The 26,511-nt window shown below is 36.2% G+C and overlaps 11 non-coding genes across 11 annotated transcripts; all 11 read left to right on the plus strand.

The window, feature by feature from the left end:
• The first annotated feature begins 536 nt into the window (after nt 1–536).
• LOC123919115 lies at nt 537–732 on the plus strand. Its single transcript, XR_006813044.1, has one exon. It is a non-coding gene; the product is annotated as a U2 spliceosomal RNA (small nuclear RNA).
• Nucleotides 733–2,517: 1,785 nt separating this feature from the next.
• LOC123919122 lies at nt 2,518–2,713 on the plus strand. The gene has a single exon (XR_006813051.1). It is a non-coding gene; the product is annotated as a U2 spliceosomal RNA (small nuclear RNA).
• A 1,785-nt stretch (nt 2,714–4,498) lies between these two features.
• On the plus strand, nt 4,499–4,694 carry LOC123919123. The gene has a single exon (XR_006813052.1). It is a non-coding gene; the product is annotated as a U2 spliceosomal RNA (small nuclear RNA).
• Nucleotides 4,695–6,479: 1,785 nt separating this feature from the next.
• LOC123919124 lies at nt 6,480–6,675 on the plus strand. The gene has a single exon (XR_006813053.1). It is a non-coding gene; the product is annotated as a U2 spliceosomal RNA (small nuclear RNA).
• Nucleotides 6,676–8,459: 1,784 nt separating this feature from the next.
• LOC123919125 lies at nt 8,460–8,655 on the plus strand. Its single transcript, XR_006813054.1, has one exon. It is a non-coding gene; the product is annotated as a U2 spliceosomal RNA (small nuclear RNA).
• A 1,785-nt stretch (nt 8,656–10,440) lies between these two features.
• LOC123919126 lies at nt 10,441–10,636 on the plus strand. The gene has a single exon (XR_006813055.1). It is a non-coding gene; the product is annotated as a U2 spliceosomal RNA (small nuclear RNA).
• A 1,785-nt stretch (nt 10,637–12,421) lies between these two features.
• On the plus strand, nt 12,422–12,617 carry LOC123919120. The gene has a single exon (XR_006813049.1). It is a non-coding gene; the product is annotated as a U2 spliceosomal RNA (small nuclear RNA).
• A 1,786-nt stretch (nt 12,618–14,403) lies between these two features.
• LOC123919116 lies at nt 14,404–14,599 on the plus strand. The gene has a single exon (XR_006813045.1). It is a non-coding gene; the product is annotated as a U2 spliceosomal RNA (small nuclear RNA).
• A 4,552-nt stretch (nt 14,600–19,151) lies between these two features.
• Nucleotides 19,152–19,347, plus strand: LOC123919117. The gene has a single exon (XR_006813046.1). It is a non-coding gene; the product is annotated as a U2 spliceosomal RNA (small nuclear RNA).
• A 4,550-nt stretch (nt 19,348–23,897) lies between these two features.
• Nucleotides 23,898–24,093, plus strand: LOC123919128. Its single transcript, XR_006813057.1, has one exon. It is a non-coding gene; the product is annotated as a U2 spliceosomal RNA (small nuclear RNA).
• A 1,557-nt stretch (nt 24,094–25,650) lies between these two features.
• LOC123919112 lies at nt 25,651–25,846 on the plus strand. Its single transcript, XR_006813041.1, has one exon. It is a non-coding gene; the product is annotated as a U2 spliceosomal RNA (small nuclear RNA).
• Nucleotides 25,847–26,511: the final 665 nt, after the last annotated feature.

The following is a 26,511-nucleotide window of genomic DNA, read 5'->3' on the forward strand; positions in this document are numbered from 1 at the left end:
ATCATATCTCAACCACTCAAACATTTATGGAAGAAGGACCACTCAAACCAAACTGCAAATTTACCAAGATTTAGAAGTCAGCTCATGAAAAACTTATAGTAATTACTGTTTATCGATGAAGTTGTTATTCATTGCATAATGACAATATTAAATAAAAAGATTTCCACTTTGATTTGTTAAAAAAATTCATAAGCTGTAACTGAAAATGATTTCACTTGAACTGAACTAGCAATGGAACAAAAAATGAGAACACTTGGTAGGTAGCATTTAAAAAAACATGCTTTCACTATAATTAAGATATTTGTCAAGCATACTGACTAGAAGACGAGCACTAGTATAGAAACACTATAAGCCATCAAGCTGATTATCAAAACAACTTTTGTTGTGAATATTTTTAAATACTGTTACATAAAAGTGTAGCTAACAGAACACTAGTACACAAGAAGTTATAGCATAAGAGTCCCACATCGCATAGTCGAAAGAACAACAGAGCCCATGTCAAATATAAAACCCACAGCAAGGATGTATTTCAACTCATACCTTTCTCGGCCTTTTGGCTAAGATCAAGTGTAGTATCTGTTCTTATCAGTTTAATATCTAATATGTGGGCCAATGGTCCACGCGATATTAAATTTATATCTTGAGGGGGAGGTTCCACTAAACTAGCTTGCTATTGGGACTCTCATGTGTCGCTTCTGTGTTGCACTATTGCAATTGCCTGGCGCACCCCACCAATTCAACATCAAAAATTTTCTCTTATTTTATTTATGCGCCTAATATTCCTTCATTTAACCTTACATGTGTTTGAAAATACACAAGTTTGTAAGGGTCGGTAGTCATGTCTAGTAAATGAAAGAAAATTAAATTGCGGGGACGATTTTCATATTTATGAGCGTAAATGATTTTACATGAAAGGTTCAACTCATTACCAAAAATAAATACTCATTTCAATACTCATATATGACATAGAATTTCTCCGCAAAGAGAGTATAAGATATTATAGTCAATAAGATATTACTTTTAATTATAAATAAAGTTTATTGCGGAGGCTTATCTTCCCTAAATGGCACCCCAGTAGGAACCCACAAAAAATGATGGTTCAAGGGGCTAGGCTCACCAGGTGTTGTGGGCTGGAGGTGCAGCGGCCTGTAATCCCTCCACTGTTAGGAGTAGGAGGTGTTCGCTGCTCTGTGAAACCAGCCTCACGCTGTACCCTCCTTTCTAAGACCCACAAGACTCGTGCCTTCGCTCAAGTCCCATGGCTCAACTCTCAACTTGGAGCGGGCAGGCCAGCATGGTGCACAAACCAGTCCAACCTGTTAAGCCTAAGCCATGTTCCATCACCTTGTTGCCCCCACTCGGGTCACAAGCTGTCGCTACTCAGCTCGGCGAACTTACTAGCATGTCAAGCCTTTATAAACACTTACTTGTGCCATATTCTAGCCGATGTGGGACTTAATGTATCCAAGATGGTGTAGTATTAAATTGGAACATGGTTTCTTAAATGTTGGTTCTCCCCAACTACTTTTGACATGTATTTTTTTAACAATCACTTTTGACATGTTATAACGTTTTAACAAAAAAAAAATGTTATCATGGGAGATGAAATATCTTATAAAAAAAATAGGATTTGAAATATGTAAGAATTACGGTTTTAAATCATAATGAAACCTTTTTTGAATTTCTCTCACTCTTATGGTCTCTTTTTTAGTTAACTCACGACTATCTTTCCCGTGAAAAATTGGAAACTATATTTCACGAATCCATGAAATAATTTAATAAAAAAGTGACTAGACAAGTTCTTGAGGGAAACATGGCAAAAATGCATACAAAATGAATAAACTAATCATATTACTTTTGTATTCTCATGAGTAACAATCCAGTTCTTTGGCAAATTATGTGCGTTGTCCTTCCATAATCTGTAGTTGGCCCAAATGCAGTCCTAAAAACAGCACTACAAAGGTTTAACATTTTAATTTGGATCATATCTCAACCACTCAAACATTTATGGAAGAAGGACCACTCAAACCAAACTGCAAATTTACCAAGATTTAGAAGCCAGCTCATGAAAAACTTATAGTAATTACTGTTTACCGATGAAGTTGTTATTCATTGCATAATGACAATATTAAATAAAAAGATTTCCACTTTGATTTGTTAAAAAAATTCATAAGCTGTAACTGAAAATGATTTCACTTGAACTGAACTAGCAATGGAACAAAAAATGAGAACACTTGGTAGGTAGCATTTAAAAAAACATGCTTTCACTATAATTAAGATATTTGTCAAGCATACTGACTAGAAGACGAGCACTAGTATAGAAACACTATAAGCCATCAAGCTGATTATCAAAACAACTTTTGTTGTGAATATTTTTAAATACTGTTACATAAAAGTGTAGCTAACAGAACACTAGTACACAAGAAGTTATAGCATAAGAGTCCCACATCGCATAGTCGAAAGAACAACAGAGCCCATGTCAAATATAAAACCCACAACAAGGATGTATTTCAACTCATACCTTTCTCGGCCTTTTGGCTAAGATCAAGTGTAGTATCTGTTCTTATCAGTTTAATATCTAATATGTGGGCCAATGGTCCACGCGATATTAAATATATATCTTGAGGGGGAGGTTCCACTAAACTAGCTTGCTATTGGGACTCTCATGTGTCGCTTCTGTGTTGCACTATTGCAATTGCCTGGCGCACTCCACCAATTCAACATCAAAAATTTTCTCTTATTTTATTTATGCGCCTAATATTCCTTCATTTAACCTTACATGTGTTTGAAAATACACAAGTTTGTAAGGGTCGGTAGTCATGTCTAGTAAATGAAAGAAAATTAAATTGCGGGGACGATTTTCATATTTATGAGCGTAAATGATTTTACATGAAAGGTTCAACTCATTACCAAAAATAAATACTCATTTCAATACTCATATATGACATAGAATTTCTCCGCAAAGAGAGTATAAGATATTATAGTCAATAAGATATTACTTTTAATTATAAATAAAGTTTATTGCGGGGGCTTATCTTCCCTAAATGGCACCCCCAGTAGGAACCCACAAAAAATGATGGTTCAAGGGGCTAGGCTCACCAGGTGTTGTGGGCTGGAGGTGCAGCGGCCTGTAATCCCTCCACTGTTAGGAGTAGGAGGTGTTCGCTGCTCTGTGAAACCAGCCTCACGCTGTACCCTCCTTTCTAAGACCCACAAGACTCGTGCCTTCGCTCAAGTCCCATGGCTCAACTCTCAACTTGGAGCGGGCAGGCCAGCATGGTGCACAAACCAGTCCAACCTGTTAAGCCTAAGCCATGTTCCATCACCTTGTTGCCCCCACTCGGGTCACAAGCTGTCGCTACTCAGCTCGGCGAACTTACTAGCATGTCAAGCCTTTATAAACACTTACTTGTGTCATATTCTAGCCGATGTGGGACTTAATGTATCCAAGATGGTGTAGTATTAAATTGGAACATGGTTTCTTAAATGTTGGTTCTCCCCAACTACTTTTGACATGTATTTTTTTAACAATCACTTTTGACATGTTATAACGTTTTAACAAAAAAAAAAGTTATCATGGGAGATGAAATATCTTATAAAAAAAATAGGATTTGAAATATGTAAGAATTACGGTTTTAAATCATAATGAAACCTTTTTTGAATTTCTCTCACTCTTATGGTCTCTTTTTTAGTTAACTCACGACTATCTTTCCCGTGAAAAATTGGAAACTATATTTCACGAATCCATGAAATAATTTAATAAAAAAGTGACTTGACAAGTTCTTGAGGGAAACATGGCAAAAATGCATACAAAATGAATAAACTAATCATATTACTTTTGTATTCTCATGAGTAACAATCCAGTTCTTTGGCAAATTATGTGCGTTGTCCTTCCATAATATGTAGTTGGCCCAAATGTAGTCCTAAAATCAGCACTACAAAGGTTTAACATTTTAATTTGGATCATATCTCAACCACTCAAACATTTATGGAAGAAGGACCACTCAAACCAAACTGCAAATTTACCAAGATTTAGAAGCCAGCTCATGAAAAACTTATAGTAATTACTGTTTACCGATGAAGTTGTTATTCATTGCATAATGACAATATTAAATAAAAAGATTTCCACTTTGATTTGTTAAAAAAATTCATAAGCTGTAACTGAAAATGATTTCACTTGAACTGAACTAGCAATGGAACAAAAAATGAGAACACTTGGTAGGTAGCATTTAAAAAAACATGCTTTCACTATAATTAAGATATTTGTCAAGCATACTGACTAGAAGACGAGCACTAGTATAGAAACACTATAAGCCATCAAGCTGATTATCAAAACAACTTTTGTTGTGAATATTTTTAAATACTGTTACATAAAAGTGTAGCTAACAGAACACTAGTACACAAGAAGTTATAGCATAAGAGTCCCACATCGCATAGTCGAAAGAACAACAGAGCCCATGTCAAATATAAAACCCACAGCAAGGATGTATTTCAACTCATACCTTTCTCGGCCTTTTGGCTAAGATCAAGTGTAGTATCTGTTCTTATCAGTTTAATATCTAATATGTGGGCCAATGGTCCACGCGATATTAAATATATATCTTGAGGGGGAGGTTCCACTAAACTAGCTTGCTATTGGGACTCTCATGTGTCGCTTCTGTGTTGCACTATTGCAATTGCCTGGCGCACTCCACCAATTCAACATCAAAAATTTTCTCTTATTTTATTTATGCGCCTAATATTCCTTCATTTAACCTTACATGTGTTTGAAAATACACAAGTTTGTAAGGGTCGGTAGTCATGTCTAGTAAATGAAAGAAAATTAAATTGCGGGGACGATTTTCATATTTATGAGCGTAAATGATTTTACATGAAAGGTTCAACTCATTACCAAAAATAAATACTCATTTCAATACTCATATATGACATAGAATTTCTCCGCAAAGAGAGTATAAGATATTATAGTCAATAAGATATTACTTTTAATTATAAATAAAGTTTATTGCGGAGGCTTATCTTCCCTAAATGGCACCCCAGTAGGAACCCACAAAAAATGATGGTTCAAGGGGCTAGGCTCACCAGGTGTTGTGGGCTGGAGGTGCAGCGGCCTGTAATCCCTCCACTGTTAGGAGTAGGAGGTGTTCGCTGCTCTGTGAAACCAGCCTCACGCTGTACCCTCCTTTCTAAGACCCACAAGACTCGTGCCTTCGCTCAAGTCCCATGGCTCAACTCTCAACTTGGAGCGGGCAGGCCAGCATGGTGCACAAACCAGTCCAACCTGTTAAGCCTAAGCCATGTTCCATCACCTTGTTGCCCCCACTCGGGTCACAAGCTGTCGCTACTCAGCTCGGCGAACTTACTAGCATGTCAAGCCTTTATAAACACTTACTTGTGCCATATTCTAGCCGATGTGGGACTTAATGTATCCAAGATGGTGTAGTATTAAATTGGAACATGGTTTCTTAAATGTTGGTTCTCCCCAACTACTTTTGACATGTATTTTTTTAACAATCACTTTTGACATGTTATAACGTTTTAACAAAAAAAAAATGTTATCATGGGAGATGAAATATCTTATAAAAAAAATAGGATTTGAAATATGTAAGAATTACGGTTTTAAATCATAATGAAACCTTTTTTGAATTTCTCTCACTCTTATGGTCTCTTTTTTAGTTAACTCACGACTATCTTTCCCGTGAAAAATTGGAAACTATATTTCACGAATCCATGAAATAATTTAATAAAAAAGTGACTAGACAAGTTCTTGAGGGAAACATGGCAAAAATGCATACAAAATGAATAAACTAATCATATTACTTTTGTATTCTCATGAGTAACAATCCAGTTCTTTGGCAAATTATGTGCGTTGTCCTTCCATAATCTGTAGTTGGCCCAAATGCAGTCCTAAAAACAGCACTACAAAGGTTTAACATTTTAATTTGGATCATATCTCAACCACTCAAACATTTATGGAAGAAGGACCACTCAAACCAAACTGCAAATTTACCAAGATTTAGAAGTCAGCTCATGAAAAACTTATAGTAATTACTGTTTACCGATGAAGTTGTTATTCATTGCATAATGACAATATTAAATAAAAAGATTTCCACTTTGATTTGTTAAAAAAATTCATAAGCTGTAACTGAAAATGATTTCACTTGAACTGAACTAGCAATGGAACAAAAAATGAGAACACTTGGTAGGTAGCATTTAAAAAAACATGCTTTCACTATAATTAAGATATTTGTCAAGCATACTGACTAGAAGACGAGCACTAGTATAGAAACACTATAAGCCATCAAGCTGATTATCAAAACAACTTTTGTTGTGAATATTTTTAAATACTGTTACATAAAAGTGTAGCTAACAGAACACTAGTACACAAGAAGTTATAGCATAAGAGTCCCACATCGCATAGTCGAAAGAACAACAGAGCCCATGTCAAATATAAAACCCACAACAAGGATGTATTTCAACTCATACCTTTCTCGGCCTTTTGGCTAAGATCAAGTGTAGTATCTGTTCTTATCAGTTTAATATCTAATATGTGGGCCAATGGTCCACGCGATATTAAATATATATCTTGAGGGGGAGGTTCCACTAAACTAGCTTGCTATTGGGACTCTCATGTGTCGCTTCTGTGTTGCACTATTGCAATTGCCTGGCGCACTCCACCAATTCAACATCAAAAATTTTCTCTTATTTTATTTATGCGCCTAATATTCCTTCATTTAACCTTACATGTGTTTGAAAATACACAAGTTTGTAAGGGTCGGTAGTCATGTCTAGTAAATGAAAGAAAATTAAATTGCGGGGACGATTTTCATATTTATGAGCGTAAATGATTTTACATGAAAGGTTCAACTCATTACCAAAAATAAATACTCATTTCAATACTCATATATGACATAGAATTTCTCCGCAAAGAGAGTATAAGATATTATAGTCAATAAGATATTACTTTTAATTATAAATAAAGTTTATTGCGGGGGCTTATCTTCCCTAAATGGCACCCCCAGTAGGAACCCACAAAAAATGATGGTTCAAGGGGCTAGGCTCACCAGGTGTTGTGGGCTGGAGGTGCAGCGGCCTGTAATCCCTCCACTGTTAGGAGTAGGAGGTGTTCGCTGCTCTGTGAAACCAGCCTCACGCTGTACCCTCCTTTCTAAGACCCACAAGACTCGTGCCTTCGCTCAAGTCCCATGGCTCAACTCTCAACTTGGAGCGGGCAGGCCAGCATGGTGCACAAACCAGTCCAACATGTTAAGCCTAAGCCATGTTCCATCACCTTGTTGCCCCCACTCGGGTCACAAGCTGTCGCTACTCAGCTCGGCGAACTTACTAGCATGTCAAGCCTTTATAAACACTTACTTGTGTCATATTCTAGCCGATGTGGGACTTAATGTATCCAAGATGGTGTAGTATTAAATTGGAACATGGTTTCTTAAATGTTGGTTCTCCCCAACTACTTTTGACATGTATTTTTTTAACAATCACTTTTGACATGTTATAACGTTTTAACAAAAAAAAAGTTATCATGGGAGATGAAATATCTTATAAAAAAAATAGGATTTGAAATATGTAAGAATTACGGTTTTAAATCATAATGAAACCTTTTTTGAATTTCTCTCACTCTTATGGTCTCTTTTTTAGTTAACTCACGACTATCTTTCCCGTGAAAAATTGGAAACTATATTTCACGAATCCATGAAATAATTTAATAAAAAAGTGACTAGACAAGTTCTTGAGGGAAACATGGCAAAAATGCATACAAAATGAATAAACTAATCATATTACTTTTGTATTCTCATGAGTAACAATCCAGTTCTTTGGCAAATTATGTGCGTTGTCCTTCCATAATATGTAGTTGGCCCAAATGTAGTCCTAAAATCAGCACTACAAAGGTTTAACATTTTAATTTGGATCATATCTCAACCACTCAAACATTTATGGAAGAAGGACCACTCAAACCAAACTGCAAATTTACCAAGATTTAGAAGCCAGCTCATGAAAAACTTATAGTAATTACTGTTTACCGATGAAGTTGTTATTCATTGCATAATGACAATATTAAATAAAAAGATTTCCACTTTGATTTGTTAAAAAAATTCATAAGCTGTAACTGAAAATGATTTCACTTGAACTGAACTAGCAATGGAACAAAAAATGAGAACACTTGGTAGGTAGCATTTAAAAAAACATGCTTTCACTATAATTAAGATATTTGTCAAGCATACTGACTAGAAGACGAGCACTAGTATAGAAACACTATAAGCCATCAAGCTGATTATCAAAACAACTTTTGTTGTGAATATTTTTAAATACTGTTACATAAAAGTGTAGCTAACAGAACACTAGTACACAAGAAGTTATAGCATAAGAGTCCCACATCGCATAGTCGAAAGAACAACAGAGCCCATGTCAAATATAAAACCCACAGCAAGGATGTATTTCAACTCATACCTTTCTCGGCCTTTTGGCTAAGATCAAGTGTAGTATCTGTTCTTATCAGTTTAATATCTAATATGTGGGCCAATGGTCCACGCGATATTAAATATATATCTTGAGGGGGAGGTTCCACTAAACTAGCTTGCTATTGGGACTCTCATGTGTCGCTTCTGTGTTGCACTATTGCAATTGCCTGGCGCACTCCACCAATTCAACATCAAAAATTTTCTCTTATTTTATTTATGCGCCTAATATTCCTTCATTTAACCTTACATGTGTTTGAAAATACACAAGTTTGTAAGGGTCGGTAGTCATGTCTAGTAAATGAAAGAAAATTAAATTGCGGGGACGATTTTCATATTTATGAGCGTAAATGATTTTACATGAAAGGTTCAACTCATTACCAAAAATAAATACTCATTTCAATACTCATATATGACATAGAATTTCTCCGCAAAGAGAGTATAAGATATTATAGTCAATAAGATATTACTTTTAATTATAAATAAAGTTTATTGCGGGGGCTTATCTTCCCTAAATGGCACCCCCAGTAGGAACCCACAAAAAATGATGGTTCAAGGGGCTAGGCTCACCAGGTGTTGTGGGCTGGAGGTGCAGCGGCCTGTAATCCCTCCACTGTTAGGAGTAGGAGGTGTTCGCTGCTCTGTGAAACCAGCCTCACGCTGTACCCTCCTTTCTAAGACCCACAAGACTCGTGCCTTCGCTCAAGTCCCATGGCTCAACTCTCAACTTGGAGCGGGCAGGCCAGCATGGTGCACAAACCAGTCCAACCTGTTAAGCCTAAGCCATGTTCCATCACCTTGTTGCCCCCACTCGGGTCACAAGCTGTCGCTACTCAGCTCGGCGAACTTACTAGCATGTCAAGCCTTTATAAACACTTACTTGTGTCATATTCTAGCCGATGTGGGACTTAATGTATCCAAGATGGTGTAGTATTAAATTGGAACATGGTTTCTTAAATGTTGGTTCTCCCCAACTACTTTTGACATGTATTTTTTTAACAATCACTTTTGACATGTTATAACGTTTTAACAAAAAAAAAAGTTATCATGGGAGATGAAATATCTTATAAAAAAAATAGGATTTGAAATATGTAAGAATTACGGTTTTAAATCATAATGAAACCTTTTTTGAATTTCTCTCACTCTTATGGTCTCTTTTTTAGTTAACTCACGACTATCTTTCCCGTGAAAAATTGGAAACTATATTTCACGAATCCATGAAATAATTTAATAAAAAAGTGACTTGACAAGTTCTTGAGGGAAACATGGCAAAAATGCATACAAAATGAATAAACTAATCATATTACTTTTGTATTCTCATGAGTAACAATCCAGTTCTTTGGCAAATTATGTGCGTTGTCCTTCCATAATATGTAGTTGGCCCAAATGTAGTCCTAAAATCAGCACTACAAAGGTTTAACATTTTAATTTGGATCATATCTCAACCACTCAAACATTTATGGAAGAAGGACCACTCAAACCAAACTGCAAATTTACCAAGATTTAGAAGCCAGCTCATGAAAAACTTATAGTAATTACTGTTTACCGATGAAGTTGTTATTCATTGCATAATGACAATATTAAATAAAAAGATTTCCACTTTGATTTGTTAAAAAAATTCATAAGCTGTAACTGAAAATGATTTCACTTGAACTGAACTAGCAATGGAACAAAAAATGAGAACACTTGGTAGGTAGCATTTAAAAAAACATGCTTTCACTATAATTAAGATATTTGTCAAGCATACTGACTAGAAGACGAGCACTAGTATAGAAACACTATAAGCCATCAAGCTGATTATCAAAACAACTTTTGTTGTGAATATTTTTAAATACTGTTACATAAAAGTGTAGCTAACAGAACACTAGTACACAAGAAGTTATAGCATAAGAGTCCCACATCGCATAGTCGAAAGAACAACAGAGCCCATGTCAAATATAAAACCCACAGCAAGGATGTATTTCAACTCATACCTTTCTCGGCCTTTTGGCTAAGATCAAGTGTAGTATCTGTTCTTATCAGTTTAATATCTAATATGTGGGCCAATGGTCCACGCGATATTAAATATATATCTTGAGGGGGAGGTTCCACTAAACTAGCTTGCTATTGGGACTCTCATGTGTCGCTTCTGTGTTGCACTATTGCAATTGCCTGGCGCACTCCACCAATTCAACATCAAAAATTTTCTCTTATTTTATTTATGCGCCTAATATTCCTTCATTTAACCTTACATGTGTTTGAAAATACACAAGTTTGTAAGGGTCGGTAGTCATGTCTAGTAAATGAAAGAAAATTAAATTGCGGGGACGATTTTCATATTTATGAGCGTAAATGATTTTACATGAAAGGTTCAACTCATTACCAAAAATAAATACTCATTTCAATACTCATATATGACATAGAATTTCTCCGCAAAGAGAGTATAAGATATTATAGTCAATAAGATATTACTTTTAATTATAAATAAAGTTTATTGCGGGGGCTTATCTTCCCTAAATGGCACCCCCAGTAGGAACCCACAAAAAATGATGGTTCAAGGGGCTAGGCTCACCAGGTGTTGTGGGCTGGAGGTGCAGCGGCCTGTAATCCCTCCACTGTTAGGAGTAGGAGGTGTTCGCTGCTCTGTGAAACCAGCCTCACGCTGTACCCTCCTTTCTAAGACCCACAAGACTCGTGCCTTCGCTCAAGTCCCATGGCTCAACTCTCAACTTGGAGCGGGCAGGCCAGCATGGTGCACAAACCAGTCCAACCTGTTAAGCCTAAGCCATGTTCCATCACCTTGTTGCCCCCACTCGGGTCACAAGCTGTCGCTACTCAGCTCGGCGAACTTACTAGCATGTCAAGCCTTTATAAACACTTACTTGTGTCATATTCTAGCCGATGTGGGACTTAATGTATCCAAGATGGTGTAGTATTAAATTGGAACATGGTTTCTTAAATGTTGGTTCTCCCCAACTACTTTTGACATGTATTTTTTTAACAATCACTTTTGACATGTTATAACGTTTTAACAAAAAAAAAAGTTATCATGGGAGATGAAATATCTTATAAAAAAAATAGGATTTGAAATATGTAAGAATTACGGTTTTAAATCATAATGAAACCTTTTTTGAATTTCTCTCACTCTTATGGTCTCTTTTTTAGTTAACTCACGACTATCTTTCCCGTGAAAAATTGGAAACTATATTTCACGAATCCATGAAATAATTTAATAAAAAAGTGACTAGACAAGTTCTTGAGGGAAACATGGCAAAAATGCATACAAAATGAATAAACTAATCATATTACTTTTGTATTCTCATGAGTAACAATCCAGTTCTTTGGCAAATTATGTGCGTTGTCCTTCCATAATATGTAGTTGGCCCAAATGTAGTCCTAAAATCAGCACTACAAAGGTTTAACATTTTAATTTGGATCATATCTCAACCACTCAAACATTTATGGAAGAAGGACCACTCAAACCAAACTGCAAATTTACCAAGATTTAGAAGCCAGCTCATGAAAAACTTATAGTAATTACTGTTTACCGATGAAGTTGTTATTCATTGCATAATGACAATATTAAATAAAAAGATTTCCACTTTGATTTGTTAAAAAAATTCATAAGCTGTAACTGAAAATGATTTCACTTGAACTGAACTAGCAATGGAACAAAAAATGAGAACACTTGGTAGGTAGCATTTAAAAAAACATGCTTTCACTATAATTAAGATATTTGTCAAGCATACTGACTAGAAGACGAGCACTAGTATAGAAACACTATAAGCCATCAAGCTGATTATCAAAACAACTTTTGTTGTGAATATTTTTAAATACTGTTACATAAAAGTGTAGCTAACAGAACACTAGTACACAAGAAGTTATAGCATAAGAGTCCCACATCGCATAGTCGAAAGAACAACAGAGCCCATGTCAAATATAAAACCCACAGCAAGGATGTATTTCAACTCATACCTTTCTCGGCCTTTTGGCTAAGATCAAGTGTAGTATCTGTTCTTATCAGTTTAATATCTAATATGTGGGCCAATGGTCCACGCGATATTAAATATATATCTTGAGGGGGAGGTTCCACTAAACTAGCTTGCTATTGGGACTCTCATGTGTCGCTTCTGTGTTGCACTATTGCAATTGCCTGGCGCACCCCACCAATTCAACATAAAAATTTTTCTCTTATTTTATTTATGCGCCTAATATTCCTTCATTTAACCTTACATGTGTTTGAAAATACACAAGTTTGTAAGGGTCGGTAGTCATGTCTAGTAAATGAAAGAAAATTAAATTGCGGGGACGATTTTCATATTTATGAGCGTAAATGATTTTACATGAAAGGTTCAACTCATTACCAAAAATAAATACTCATTTCAATACTCATATATGACATAGAATTTCTCCGCAATGAGAGTATAAGATATTATAGTCAATAAGATATTACTTTTAATTATAAATAAAGTTTATTGCGGGGGCTTATCTTCCCAAAATGGCACCCCCAGTAGGAACCCACAAAAAATGATGGTTCAAGGGGCTAGGCTCACCAGGTGTTGTGGGCTGGAGGTGCAGCGGCCTGTAATCCCTCCACTCTTAGGAGTAGGAGGTGTTCGCTGCTCTGTGAAACCAGCCTCACGCTGTACCCTCCTTTCTAAGACCCACAAGACTCGTGCCTTCGCTCAAGTCCCATGGCTCAACTCTCAACTTGGAGCGGGCAGGCCAGCATGGTGCACAAACCAGTCCAACCTGTTAAGCCTAAGCCATGTTCCATCACCTTGTTGCCCCCACTCGGGTCACAAGCTGTCGCTACTCAGCTCGGCGAACTTACTAGCATGTCAAGCCTTTATAAACACTTACTTGTGCCATATTCTAGCCGATGTGGGACTTAATGTATCCAAGATGGTGTAGTATTAAATTGGAACATGGTTTCTTAAATGTTGGTTCTCCCCAACTACTTTTGACATGTATTTTTTTAACAATCACTTTTGACATGTTATAACGTTTTAACAAAAAAAAAAAGTTATCATGGGAGATGAAATATCTTATAAAAAAAATAGGATTTGAAATATGTAAGAAGTACGGTTTTAAATCATAATGAAACCTTTTTTGAATTTCTCTCACTCTTATGGTCTCTTTTTTAGTTAACTCACGACTATCTTTCCCGTGAAAAATTGGAAACTATATTTCACGAATCCATGAAATAATTTAATAAAAAAGTGACTAGACAAGTTCTTGAGGGAAACATGGCAAAAATGCATACAAAATGAATAAACTAATCATATTACTTTTGTATTCTCATGAGTAACAATCCAGTTCTTTGGCAAATTATGTGCGTTGTCCTTCCATAATCTGTAGTTGGCCCAAATGCAGTCCTAAAAACAGCACTACAAAGGTTTAACATTTTAATTTGGATCATATCTCAACCACTCAAACATTTATGGAAGAAGGACCACTCAAACCAAACTGCAAATTTACCAAGATTTAGAAGCCAGCTCATGAAAAACTTATAGTAATTACTGTTTACCGATGAAGTTGTTATTCATTGCATAAATACAATATTAAATAAAAAGATTTCCACTTTGATTTGTTAAAAAAATTCATAAGCTGTAACTGAAAATGATTTCACTTGAACTGAACTAGCAATGGAACAAAAAATGAGAACACTTGGTAGGTAGCATTTAAAAAAACATGCTTTCACTATAATTAAGATATTTGTCAAGCATACTGACTAGAAGACGAGCACTAGTATAGAAACACTATAAGCCATCAAGCTGATTATCAAAACAACTTTTGTTGTGAATATTTTTAAATACTGTTACATAAAAGTGTAGCTAACAGAACACTAGTACACAAGAAGTTATAGCATAAGAGTCCCACATCGCATAGTCGAAAGAACAACAGAGCCCATGTCAAATATAAAACCCACGGCAAGGATGTATTTCAACTCATACCTTTCTCGGCCTTTTGGCTAAGATCAAGTGTAGTATCTGTTCTTATCAGTTTAATATCTAATATGTGGGCCAATGGTCCACGCGATATAAAATTTATATCTTGAGGGGGAGGTTCCACTAAAGTAGCTTGCTATTGGGACTCTCATGTGTCGCTTCTGTGTTGCACTATTGCAATTGCCTGGCGCACCCCACCAATTCAACATCAAAAATTTTCTCTTATTTTATTTATGCGCCTAATATTCCTTCATTTAACCTTACATGTGTTTGAAAATACACAAGTTTGTAAGGGTCGGTAGTCATGTCTAGTAAATGAAAGAAAATTAAATTGCGGGGACGATTTTCATATTTATGAGCGTAAATGATTTTACATGAAAGGTTCAACTCATTACCAAAAATAAATACTCATTTCAATACTCATATATGACATAGAATTTCTCCGCAAAGAGAGTATAAGATATTATAGTCAATAAGATATTACTTTTAATTATAAATAAAGTTTATTGCGGGGGCTTATCTTCCCTAAATGGCACCCCCAGTAGGAACCCACAAAAAATGATGGTTCAAGGGGCTAGGCTCACCAGGTGTTGTGGGCTGGAGGTGCAGCGGCCTGTAATCCCTCCACTGTTAGGAGTAGGAGGTGTTCGCTGCTCTGTGAAACCAGCCTCACGCTGTACCCTCCTTTCTAAGACCCACAAGACTCGTGTAACACCCAAACCCGTTATTTAATTAACTCTGCCTTTATAAAATCTTTTTCGAAAATACGCAGCGGAAAAATTGAAAATATGATTATAAAGCGCTGGTTTGAATATCACAAACTTCATTCAAAGATAATACTAATACATTTATCTAGTAAAATATTCGAATGAACTAAAAACAAAACCTCGCATCGAACGATGCGTTATTAGTTATACAAAACGGATACTTTTCAAATGAAAGCTTAAGACCAACAGAGTATACTAAGAGGACTACATGCATATACATATAAAAACCCCTTTTTCCCGTGTCTCAATCAGAGCAGAGCTTCACCATTGCACTCGGACGAGGCTAACACATAACCTGTCAACCTGGACCCCCAAAGGTCCAGCAATTAACACAAAGCAGAGAGTTAGAAAACATAAACATAAATATAAGTGTGAGTAGTATACTACACACTTCACACGCTATCATACATTTCTAACTCACGCACATACATCGTCAAATACGACTACCAATTAATCATTCATTTACAAACACACCAATCATATAGTTTCACGTCTTCTCGGACACTACCAAAGTGTTCATTTTATAGTCATGACGGCCTCTACACTTGTTCATTTTATAGTCATGACGGACTCTACACTTGTTCATTTTATAGTCATGACGGACTCTACACTTGTTCCAAGTCATGGCAAACAATCACCGTATTAAACAATTAGTAAATACCAAAGCTTAACACATACGGAAAACACATTACAATCCAATCAGATAATGTCACATAACAATTATCAAATACATGTGCATTTACCCTAATGCATCTAATGCCAATTATCCAATGTCATGTCATCCCTAGACACGACTAATGCATGTGGTACCAATTTTACATTGTTCAGATTTCAGTCATGACGGACTGTTCAGTTTTCAGTCATGTACGGACTGTTCAGATTATAGTCATGTACGGACTGTTCAGATTATAGTCATGTACGGACTCTACATCAGCAGTTTTACATCATGCAGGATAAGCGTCTCACCAATGGTGGACCAAACCAGTTTTACATCATGTTGGATGCTGCTATTCACCCCATTTAAGATGAACCCAGTTTTACATCTTGTTGGATGCTGCTATTCACCCCATTTAAGATGAACCCAGTTTTACATCTTGTTGGATGCGTCGGAACTTACCGAACCACCTTATCTCCCTTGGATAAGCTCAATAACAGTTTTATATCATGTAGGATATGGTTATCATCAACCATCTCTCCCATAAAGAGGAGTCACACAGTTTTATATCGTGTTTGGATATGGGCTCCAGATCTCGGATAACATAATCCCATCTTCGGCCACTTTTCATAAACATAGTCCATTTTCATCAATTATTGGAATTCACATGATTCCCATAACACAATTATTCATGAATGCATGATTACTTTTAAACACATCAAATACATGACGCTATCTAGCTCGAAGCTATTCATTCACTGATGCGGAAACACAATTCCAACATCTAACACACTAGGATAACACAATATCCTATCACTCCAATCATAATTATTCACATGATAATTATCTGCATAACCATTTTTATACACACAAGGTTTCATTTACACTTATGTCATAAAACATACATCATTCTCTTATCATTGCAAATTAATGATAAAACATCACATTGCTCACTTTAAGCTACAACTTATTGCATACACGTTTATCAATCATATAACGATCAACAATAAGCATTAATAGTATCAACATGTATCAACAATCATGTAAGGATACCCTTAAACCATGTTACAAGTGCCTAGTTACACTTATAAACATCAACAACAATTGCTGTCACAGAGGCCTTCGCTAAGCGAGGGCTTAGCGAGACATGGCGAACCTCACCAGGGGATCACCTGCTCATAGCGAGCTTCGGCGAGCTTCAGCGAACCTGTTCGCTACAGCGAACTCCTGGTCGCTTAGCGAACTATACCAGAAAAATATCTGTTCTTGAGTTTCAATAAGGCGGTTTAACCTCAAATCAACTCAAAAATCCATCTAGACATGTTATAAATTCTTATAAACAGCTAATTCAAGCATATATGGTATCAAGGAACATTAATCATCCCTTCCAAACATCCAAATACATCAAACAATCAAAATCATGTCAATTTCTTGCAAAATAAGCAAGTTTAACAAAACATGCAAATCATTGATCAAACATCTACATATACCCACTTTCAACTCCCCAAAGTTGTTTACCTCATCTACCATGAGTTCACTACACATGTTAGGATCAAAAGGATCCATTTTCCATTAAGAAAATCACCCACGAAACCCACAAGAAAATAGAGTGGAAAGAGTTTGGGAATGGAGGAATCGACATCCTCCCCTCTTTCGAATCACTCACGAATATGTAATCTAACTCTCGTACCTTAGCTCGACGAATCCACAAGCTTGCTCTTCTCTTTCTCTCCCACGAGCTCTACCTCTCCCTCATGAGCTCCTTGCCCTAGCTAAGCTCTCAATCTTCCTTTCTCATGAAACATAATTATGAGACTATTCATGGTTGACTTGCTACTTATAGCTCTCTCTATTCTCATGGATCAAAGCCCACTTGGCTTAGGCCCAATGCCTATTCCACGCCCAAAGGCCCAAACAACATAACTTCTCGCTCATTAACTTACGTTTGCGCTAAATGATTATTCGCCGCTTAATAATTTAATTATAAATCACGCCCTCGCGTAATAAAATAATTAAATAACGAATACTAAATTTTGGGTCGTTACAACTCGTGCCTTCGCTCAAGTCCCATGGCTCAACTCTCAACTTGGAGCGGGCAGACCAGCATGGTGCACAAACCAGTCCAACCTGTTAAGCCTAAGCCATGTTCCATCACCTTGTTGCCCCCACTCGGGTCACAAGCTGTCGCTACTCAGCTCGGCGAACTTACTAGCATGTCAAGCCTTTATAAACACTTACTTGTGCCATATTCTAGCCGATGTGGGACTTAATGTATCCAAGATGGTGTAGTATTAAATTGGAACATGGTTTCTTAAATGTTGGTTCTCCCCAACTACTTTTGACATGTATTTTTTTAACAATCACTTTTGACATGTTATAACGTTTTAACAAAAAAAAAAAGTTATCATGGGAGATGAAATATCTTATAAAAAAAATAGGATTTGAAATATGTAAGAAGTACGGTTTTAAATCATAATGAAACCTTTTTTGAATTTCTCTCACTCTTATGGTCTCTTTTTTAGTTAACTCACGACTATCTTTCCCGTGAAAAATTGGAAACTATATTTCACGAATCCATGAAATAATTTAATAAAAAAGTGACTAGACAAGTTCTTGAGGGAAACATGGCAAAAATGCATACAAAATGAATAAACTAATCATATTACTTTTGTATTCTCATGAGTAACAATCCAGTTCTTTGGCAAATTATGTGCGTTGTCCTTCCATAATCTGTAGTTGGCCCAAATGCAGTCCTAAAAACAGCACTACAAAGGTTTAACATTTTAATTTGGATCATATCTCAACCACTCAAACATTTATGGAAGAAGGACCACTCAAACCAAACTGCAAATTTACCAAGATTTAGAAGCCAGCTCATGAAAAACTTATAGTAATTACTGTTTACCGATGAAGTTGTTATTCATTGCATAAATACAATATTAAATAAAAAGATTTCCACTTTGATTTGTTAAAAAAATTCATAAGCTGTAACTGAAAATGATTTCACTTGAACTGAACTAGCAATGGAACAAAAAATGAGAACACTTGGTAGGTAGCATTTAAAAAAACATGCTTTCACTATAATTAAGATATTTGTCAAGCATACTGACTAGAAGACGAGCACTAGTATAGAAACACTATAAGCCATCAAGCTGATTATCAAAACAACTTTTGTTGTGAATATTTTTAAATACTGTTACATAAAAGTGTAGCTAACAGAACACTAGTACACAAGAAGTTATAGCATAAGAGTCCCACATCGCATAGTCGAAAGAACAACAGAGCCCATGTCAAATATAAAACCCACGGCAAGGATGTATTTCAACTCATACCTTTCTCGGCCTTTTGGCTAAGATCAAGTGTAGTATCTGTTCTTATCAGTTTAATATCTAATATGTGGGCCAATGGTCCACGCGATATAAAATTTATATCTTGAGGGGGAGGTTCCACTAAAGTAGCTTGCTATTGGGACTCTCATGTGTCGCTTCTGTGTTGCACTATTGCAATTGCCTGGCGCACCCCACCAATTCAACATCAAAAATTTTCTCTTATTTTATTTATGCGCCTAATATTCCTTCATTTAACCTTACATGTGTTTGAAAATACACAAGTTTGTAAGGGTCGGTAGTCATGTCTAGTAAATGAAAGAAAATTAAATTGCGGGGACGATTTTCATATTTATGAGCGTAAATGATTTTACATGAAAGGTTCAACTCATTACCAAAAATAAATACTCATTTCAATACTCATATATGACATAGAATTTCTCCGCAAAGAGAGTATAAGATATTATAGTCAATAAGATATTACTTTTAATTATAAATAAAGTTTATTGCGGGGGCTTATCTTCCCTAAATGGCACCCCCAGTAGGAACCCACAAAAAATGATGGTTCAAGGGGCTAGGCTCACCAGGTGTTGTGGGCTGGAGGTGCAGCGGCCTGTAATCCCTCCACTGTTAGGAGTAGGAGGTGTTCGCTGCTCTGTGAAACCAGCCTCACGCTGTACCCTCCTTTCTAAGACCCACAAGACTCGTGTAACACCCAAACCCGTTATTTAATTAACTCTGCCTTTATAAAATCTTTTTCGAAAATACGCAGCGGAAAAATTGAAAATATGATTATAAAGCGCTGGTTTGAATATCACAAACTTCATTCAAAGATAATACTAATACATTTATCTAGTAAAATATTCGAATGAACTAAAAACAAAACCTCGCATCGAACGATGCGTTATTAGTTATACAAAACGGATACTTTTCAAATGAAAGCTTAAGACCAACAGAGTATACTAAGAGGACTACATGCATATACATATAAAAACCCCTTTTTCCCGTGTCTCAATCAGAGCAGAGCTTCACCATTGCACTCGGACGAGGCTAACACATAACCTGTCAACCTGGACCCCCAAAGGTCCAGCAATTAACACAAAGCAGAGAGTTAGAAAACATAAACATAAATATAAGTGTGAGTAGTATACTACACACTTCACACGCTATCATACATTTCTAACTCACGCACATACATCGTCAAATACGACTACCAATTAATCATTCATTTACAAACACACCAATCATATAGTTTCACGTCTTCTCGGACACTACCAAAGTGTTCATTTTATAGTCATGACGGCCTCTACACTTGTTCATTTTATAGTCATGACGGACTCTACACTTGTTCATTTTATAGTCATGACGGACTCTACACTTGTTCCAAGTCATGGCAAACAATCACCGTATTAAACAATTAGTAAATACCAAAGCTTAACACATACGGAAAACACATTACAATCCAATCAGATAATGTCACATAACAATTATCAAATACATGTGCATTTACCCTAATGCATCTAATGCCAATTATCCAATGTCATGTCATCCCTAGACACGACTAATGCATGTGGTACCAATTTTACATTGTTCAGATTTCAGTCATGACGGACTGTTCAGTTTTCAGTCATGTACGGACTGTTCAGATTATAGTCATGTACGGACTGTTCAGATTATAGTCATGTACGGACTCTACATCAGCAGTTTTACATCATGCAGGATAAGCGTCTCACCAATGGTGGACCAAACCAGTTTTACATCATGTTGGATGCTGCTATTCACCCCATTTAAGATGAACCCAGTTTTACATCTTGTTGGATGCTGCTATTCACCCCATTTAAGATGAACCCAGTTTTACATCTTGTTGGATGCGTCGGAACTTACCGAACCACCTTATCTCCCTTGGATAAGCTCAATAACAGTTTTATATCATGTAGGATATGGTTATCATCAACCATCTCTCCCATAAAGAGGAGTCACACAGTTTTATATCGTGTTTGGATATGGGCTCCAGATCTCGGATAACATAATCCCATCTTCGGCCACTTTTCATAAACATAGTCCATTTTCATCAATTATTGGAATTCACATGATTCCCATAACACAATTATTCATGAATGCATGATTACTTTTAAACACATCAAATACATGACGCTATCTAGCTCGAAGCTATTCATTCACTGATGCGGAAACACAATTCCAACATCTAACACACTAGGATAACACAATATCCTATCACTCCAATCATAATTATTCACATGATAATTATCTGCATAACCATTTTTATACACACAAGGTTTCATTTACACTTATGTCATAAAACATACATCATTCTCTTATCATTGCAAATTAATGATAAAACATCACATTGCTCACTTTAAGCTACAACTTATTGCATACACGTTTATCAATCATATAACGATCAACAATAAGCATTAATAGTATCAACATGTATCAACAATCATGTAAGGATACCCTTAAACCATGTTACAAGTGCCTAGTTACACTTATAAACATCAACAACAATTGCTGTCACAGAGGCCTTCGCTAAGCGAGGGCTTAGCGAGACATGGCGAACCTCACCAGGGGATCACCTGCTCATAGCGAGCTTCGGCGAGCTTCAGCGAACCTGTTCGCTACAGCGAACTCCTGGTCGCTTAGCGAACTATACCAGAAAAATATCTGTTCTTGAGTTTCAATAAGGCGGTTTAACCTCAAATCAACTCAAAAATCCATCTAGACATGTTATAAATTCTTATAAACAGCTAATTCAAGCATATATGGTATCAAGGAACATTAATCATCCCTTCCAAACATCCAAATACATCAAACAATCAAAATCATGTCAATTTCTTGCAAAATAAGCAAGTTTAACAAAACATGCAAATCATTGATCAAACATCTACATATACCCACTTTCAACTCCCCAAAGTTGTTTACCTCATCTACCATGAGTTCACTACACATGTTAGGATCAAAAGGATCCATTTTCCATTAAGAAAATCACCCACGAAACCCACAAGAAAATAGAGTGGAAAGAGTTTGGGAATGGAGGAATCGACATCCTCCCCTCTTTCGAATCACTCACGAATATGTAATCTAACTCTCGTACCTTAGCTCGACGAATCCACAAGCTTGCTCTTCTCTTTCTCTCCCACGAGCTCTACCTCTCCCTCATGAGCTCCTTGCCCTAGCTAAGCTCTCAATCTTCCTTTCTCATGAAACATAATTATGAGACTATTCATGGTTGACTTGCTACTTATAGCTCTCTCTATTCTCATGGATCAAAGCCCACTTGGCTTAGGCCCAATGCCTATTCCACGCCCAAAGGCCCAAACAACATAACTTCTCGCTCATTAACTTACGTTTGCGCTAAATGATTATTCGCCGCTTAATAATTTAATTATAAATCACGCCCTCGCGTAATAAAATAATTAAATAACGAATACTAAATTTTGGGTCGTTACAACTCGTGCCTTCGCTCAAGTCCCATGGCTCAACTCTCAACTTGGAGCGGGCAGACCAGCATGGTGCACAAACCAGTCCAACCTGTTAAGCCTAAGCCATGTTCCATCACCTTGTTGCCCCCACTCGGGTCACAAGCTGTCGCTACTCAGCTCGGCGAACTTACTAGCATGTCAAGCCTTTATAAACACTTACTTGTGCCATATTCTAGCCGATGTGGGACTTAATGTATCCAAGATGGTGTAGTATTAAATTGGAACATGGTTTCTTAAATGTTGGTTCTCCCCAACTACTTTTGACATGTATTTTTTTAACAATCACTTTTGACATGTTATAACGTTTAACAAAAAAAAAAGTTATCATGGGAGATGAAATATCTTATAAAAAAAATAGGATTTGAAATATGTAAGTATTACGGTTTTAAATCATAATGAAACCTTTTTTGAATTTCTCTCACTCTTATGGTCTCTTTTTTAGTTAACTCACGACTATCTTTCCCGTGAAAAATTGGAAACTATATTTCACGAATCCATGAAATAATTTAATAAAAAAGTGACTAGACAAGTTCTTGAGGGAAACATGGCAAAAATGCATACAAAATGAATAAACTAATCATATTACTTTTGTATTCTCATGAGTAACAATCCAGTTCTTTGGCAAATTATGTGCGTTGTCCTTCCATAATCTGTAGTTGGCCCAAATGCAGTCCTAAAAACAGCACTACAAAGGTTTAACATTTTAATTTGGATCATATCTCAACCACTCAAACATTTATGGAAGAAGGACCACTCAAACCAAACTGCAAATTTACCAAGATTTAGAAGCCAGCTCATGAAAAACTTATAGTAATTACTGTTTACCGATGAAGTTGTTATTCATTGCATAATGACAATATTAAATAAAAAGATTTCCACTTTGATTTGTTAAAAAAATTCATAAGCTGTAACTGAAAATGATTTCACTTGAACTGAACTAGCAATGGAACAAAAAATGAGAACACTTGGTAGGTAGCATTTAAAAAAACATGCTTTCACTATAATTAAGATATTTGTCAAGCATACTGACTAGAAGACGAGCACTAGTATAGAAACACTATAAGCCATCAAGCTGATTATCAAAACAACTTTTGTTGTGAATATTTTTAAATACTGTTACATAAAAGTGTAGCTAACAGAACACTAGTACACAAGAAGTTATAGCATAAGAGTCCCACATCGCATAGTCGAAAGAACAACAGAGCCCATGTCAAATATAAAACCCACGGCAAGGATGTATTTCAACTCATACCTTTCTCGGCCTTTTGGCTAAGATCAAGTGTAGTAGCTGTTCTTATCAGTTTAATATCTAATATGTGGGCCAATGGTCCACGCGATATAAAATTTATATCTTGAGGGGGAGGTTCCACTAAAGTAGCTTGCTATTGGGACTCTCATGTGTCGCTTCTGCGTTGCACTATTGCAATTGCCTGGCGCACCCCACCAATTCAACATCAAAAATTTTCTCTTATTTTATTTATGCGCCTAATATTCCTTCATTTAACCTTACATGTGTTTGAAAATACACAAGTTTGTAAGGGTCGGTAGTCATGTCTAGTAAATGAAAGAAAATTAAATTGCGGGGACGATTTTCATATTTATGAGCGTAAATGATTTTACATGAAAGGTTCAACTCATTACCAAAAATAAATACTCATTTCAATACTCATATATGACATAGAATTTCTCCGCAAAGAGAGTATAAGATATTATAGTCAATAAGATATTACTTTTAATTATAAATAAAGTTTATTGCGGGGGCTTATCTTCCCTAAATGGCACCCCCAGTAGGAACCCACAAAAAATGATGGTTCAAGGGGCTAGGCTCACCAGGTGTTGTGGGCTGGAGATGCAGCGGCCTGTAATCCCTCCACTGTTAGGAGTAGGAGGTGTTCGCTGCTCTGTGAAACCAGCCTCACGCTGTACCCTCCTTTCTAAGACCCACAAGACTCGTGCCTTCGCTCAAGTCCCATGGCTCAACTCTCAACTTGGAGCGGGCAGACCATCATGGTGCACAAACCAGTCCAACCTGTTAAGCCTAAGCCATGTTCCATCACCTTGTTGCCCCCACTCGGGTCACAAGCTGTCGCTACTCAGCTCGGCGAACTTACTAGCATGTCAAGCCTTTATAAACACTTACTTGTGCCATATTCTAGCCGATGTGGGACTTAATGTATCCAAGATGGTGTAGTATTAAATTGGAACATGGTTTCTTAAATGTTGGTTCTCCCCAACTACTTTTGACATGTATTTTTTTAACAATCACTTTTGACATGTTATAACGTTTTAACAAAAAAAAAAGTTATCATGGGAGATGAAATATCTTATAAAAAAAATAGGATTTGAAATATGTAAGTATTACGGTTTTAAATCATAATGAAACCTTTTTTGAATTTCTCTCACTCTTATGGTCTCTTTTTTAGTTAACTCACGACTATCTTTCCCGTGAAAAATTGGAAACTATATTTCACGAATCCATGAAATAATTTAATAAAAAAGTGACTAGACAAGTTCTTGAGGGAAACATGGCAAAAATGCATACAAAATGAATAAACTAATCATATTACTTTTGTATTCTCATGAGTAACAATCCAGTTCTTTGGCAAATTATGTGCGTTGTCCTTCCATAATCTGTAGTTGGCCCAAATGCAGTCCTAAAAACAGCACTACAAAGGTTTAACATTTTAATTTGGATCATATCTCAACCACTCAAACATTTATGGAAGAAGGACCACTCAAACCAAACTGCAAATTTACCAAGATTTAGAAGCCAGCTCATGAAAAACTTATAGTAATTACTGTTTACCGATGAAGTTGTTATTCATTGCATAATCAAAACAACTTTTGTTGTGAATATTTATAAATACTGTTACATAATAGTGTAGCTAACAGAACACTAGTACACAAGAAGTTATAGCATAAGAGTCCCACATCGCATAGTCGAAAGAACAACAGAGCCCATGTCAAATATAAAACCCACAGCAAGGATGTATTTCAACTCATACCTTTCTCGGCCTTTTGGCTAAGATCAAGTGTAGTATCTGTTCTTATCAGTTTAATATCTAATATGTGGGCCAATGGTCCACGCGATATTAAATTTATATCTTGAGGGGGAGGTTCCACTAAACTAGCTTGCTATTGGGACTCTCATGTGTCGCTTTTGTGTTGCACTATTGCAATTGCCTGGCGCACCCCACCAATTCAACATCAAAAATTTTCTCTTATTTTATTTATGCGCCTAATATTCCTTCATTTAACCATACATGTGTTTGAAAACACACAAGTTTGTAAGGGTCGGTAGTCATGTCTAGTAAATGAAAGAAAATTAAATTGCGGGGACGATTTTCATATATATGAGCGTAAATGATTTTACATGAAAGGTTCAACTCATTACCAAAAATAAATACTCATTTCGATACTCATATATGACATAGAATTTCTCCGCAAAGAGAGTATAAGATATTATAGTCAATAAGATATTACTTTTAATTATAAATAAAGTTTATTGCGGAGGCTTATCTTCCCTAAATGGCACCTGAAGGTGTGAAAACACAAGAAGGGGGGGTTGAATTGTGTTTTAGTCAAGTTTAAAACTTTTTCAAGTTCTTATCTTAACTTCAACAGCAGCGGATAATTAATACAATAAAACAAGTTAAGAGATAGAGAGAGATCACACAAGCACTTTATACTGGTTCCTCTCACAAAACGAGAGTAGTCCAGTCCCCTTGCACTTCCAAGGGATTTCACTATAATCACACAAGATTACAACTGCTCAAGCACACAAGCAAGAGACTTCACCACAATGCTCAAGCACACAAGCAAGAGACTTCACCACAATGCTCAAGCACACAAGCAAGAGACT

The sequence above is a fragment of the Trifolium pratense genome, linkage group LG3, assembly GCF_020283565.1.
Source record: "Trifolium pratense cultivar HEN17-A07 linkage group LG3, ARS_RC_1.1, whole genome shotgun sequence".
NCBI classification, from domain to species: Eukaryota; Viridiplantae; Streptophyta; class Magnoliopsida; order Fabales; family Fabaceae; genus Trifolium; species Trifolium pratense.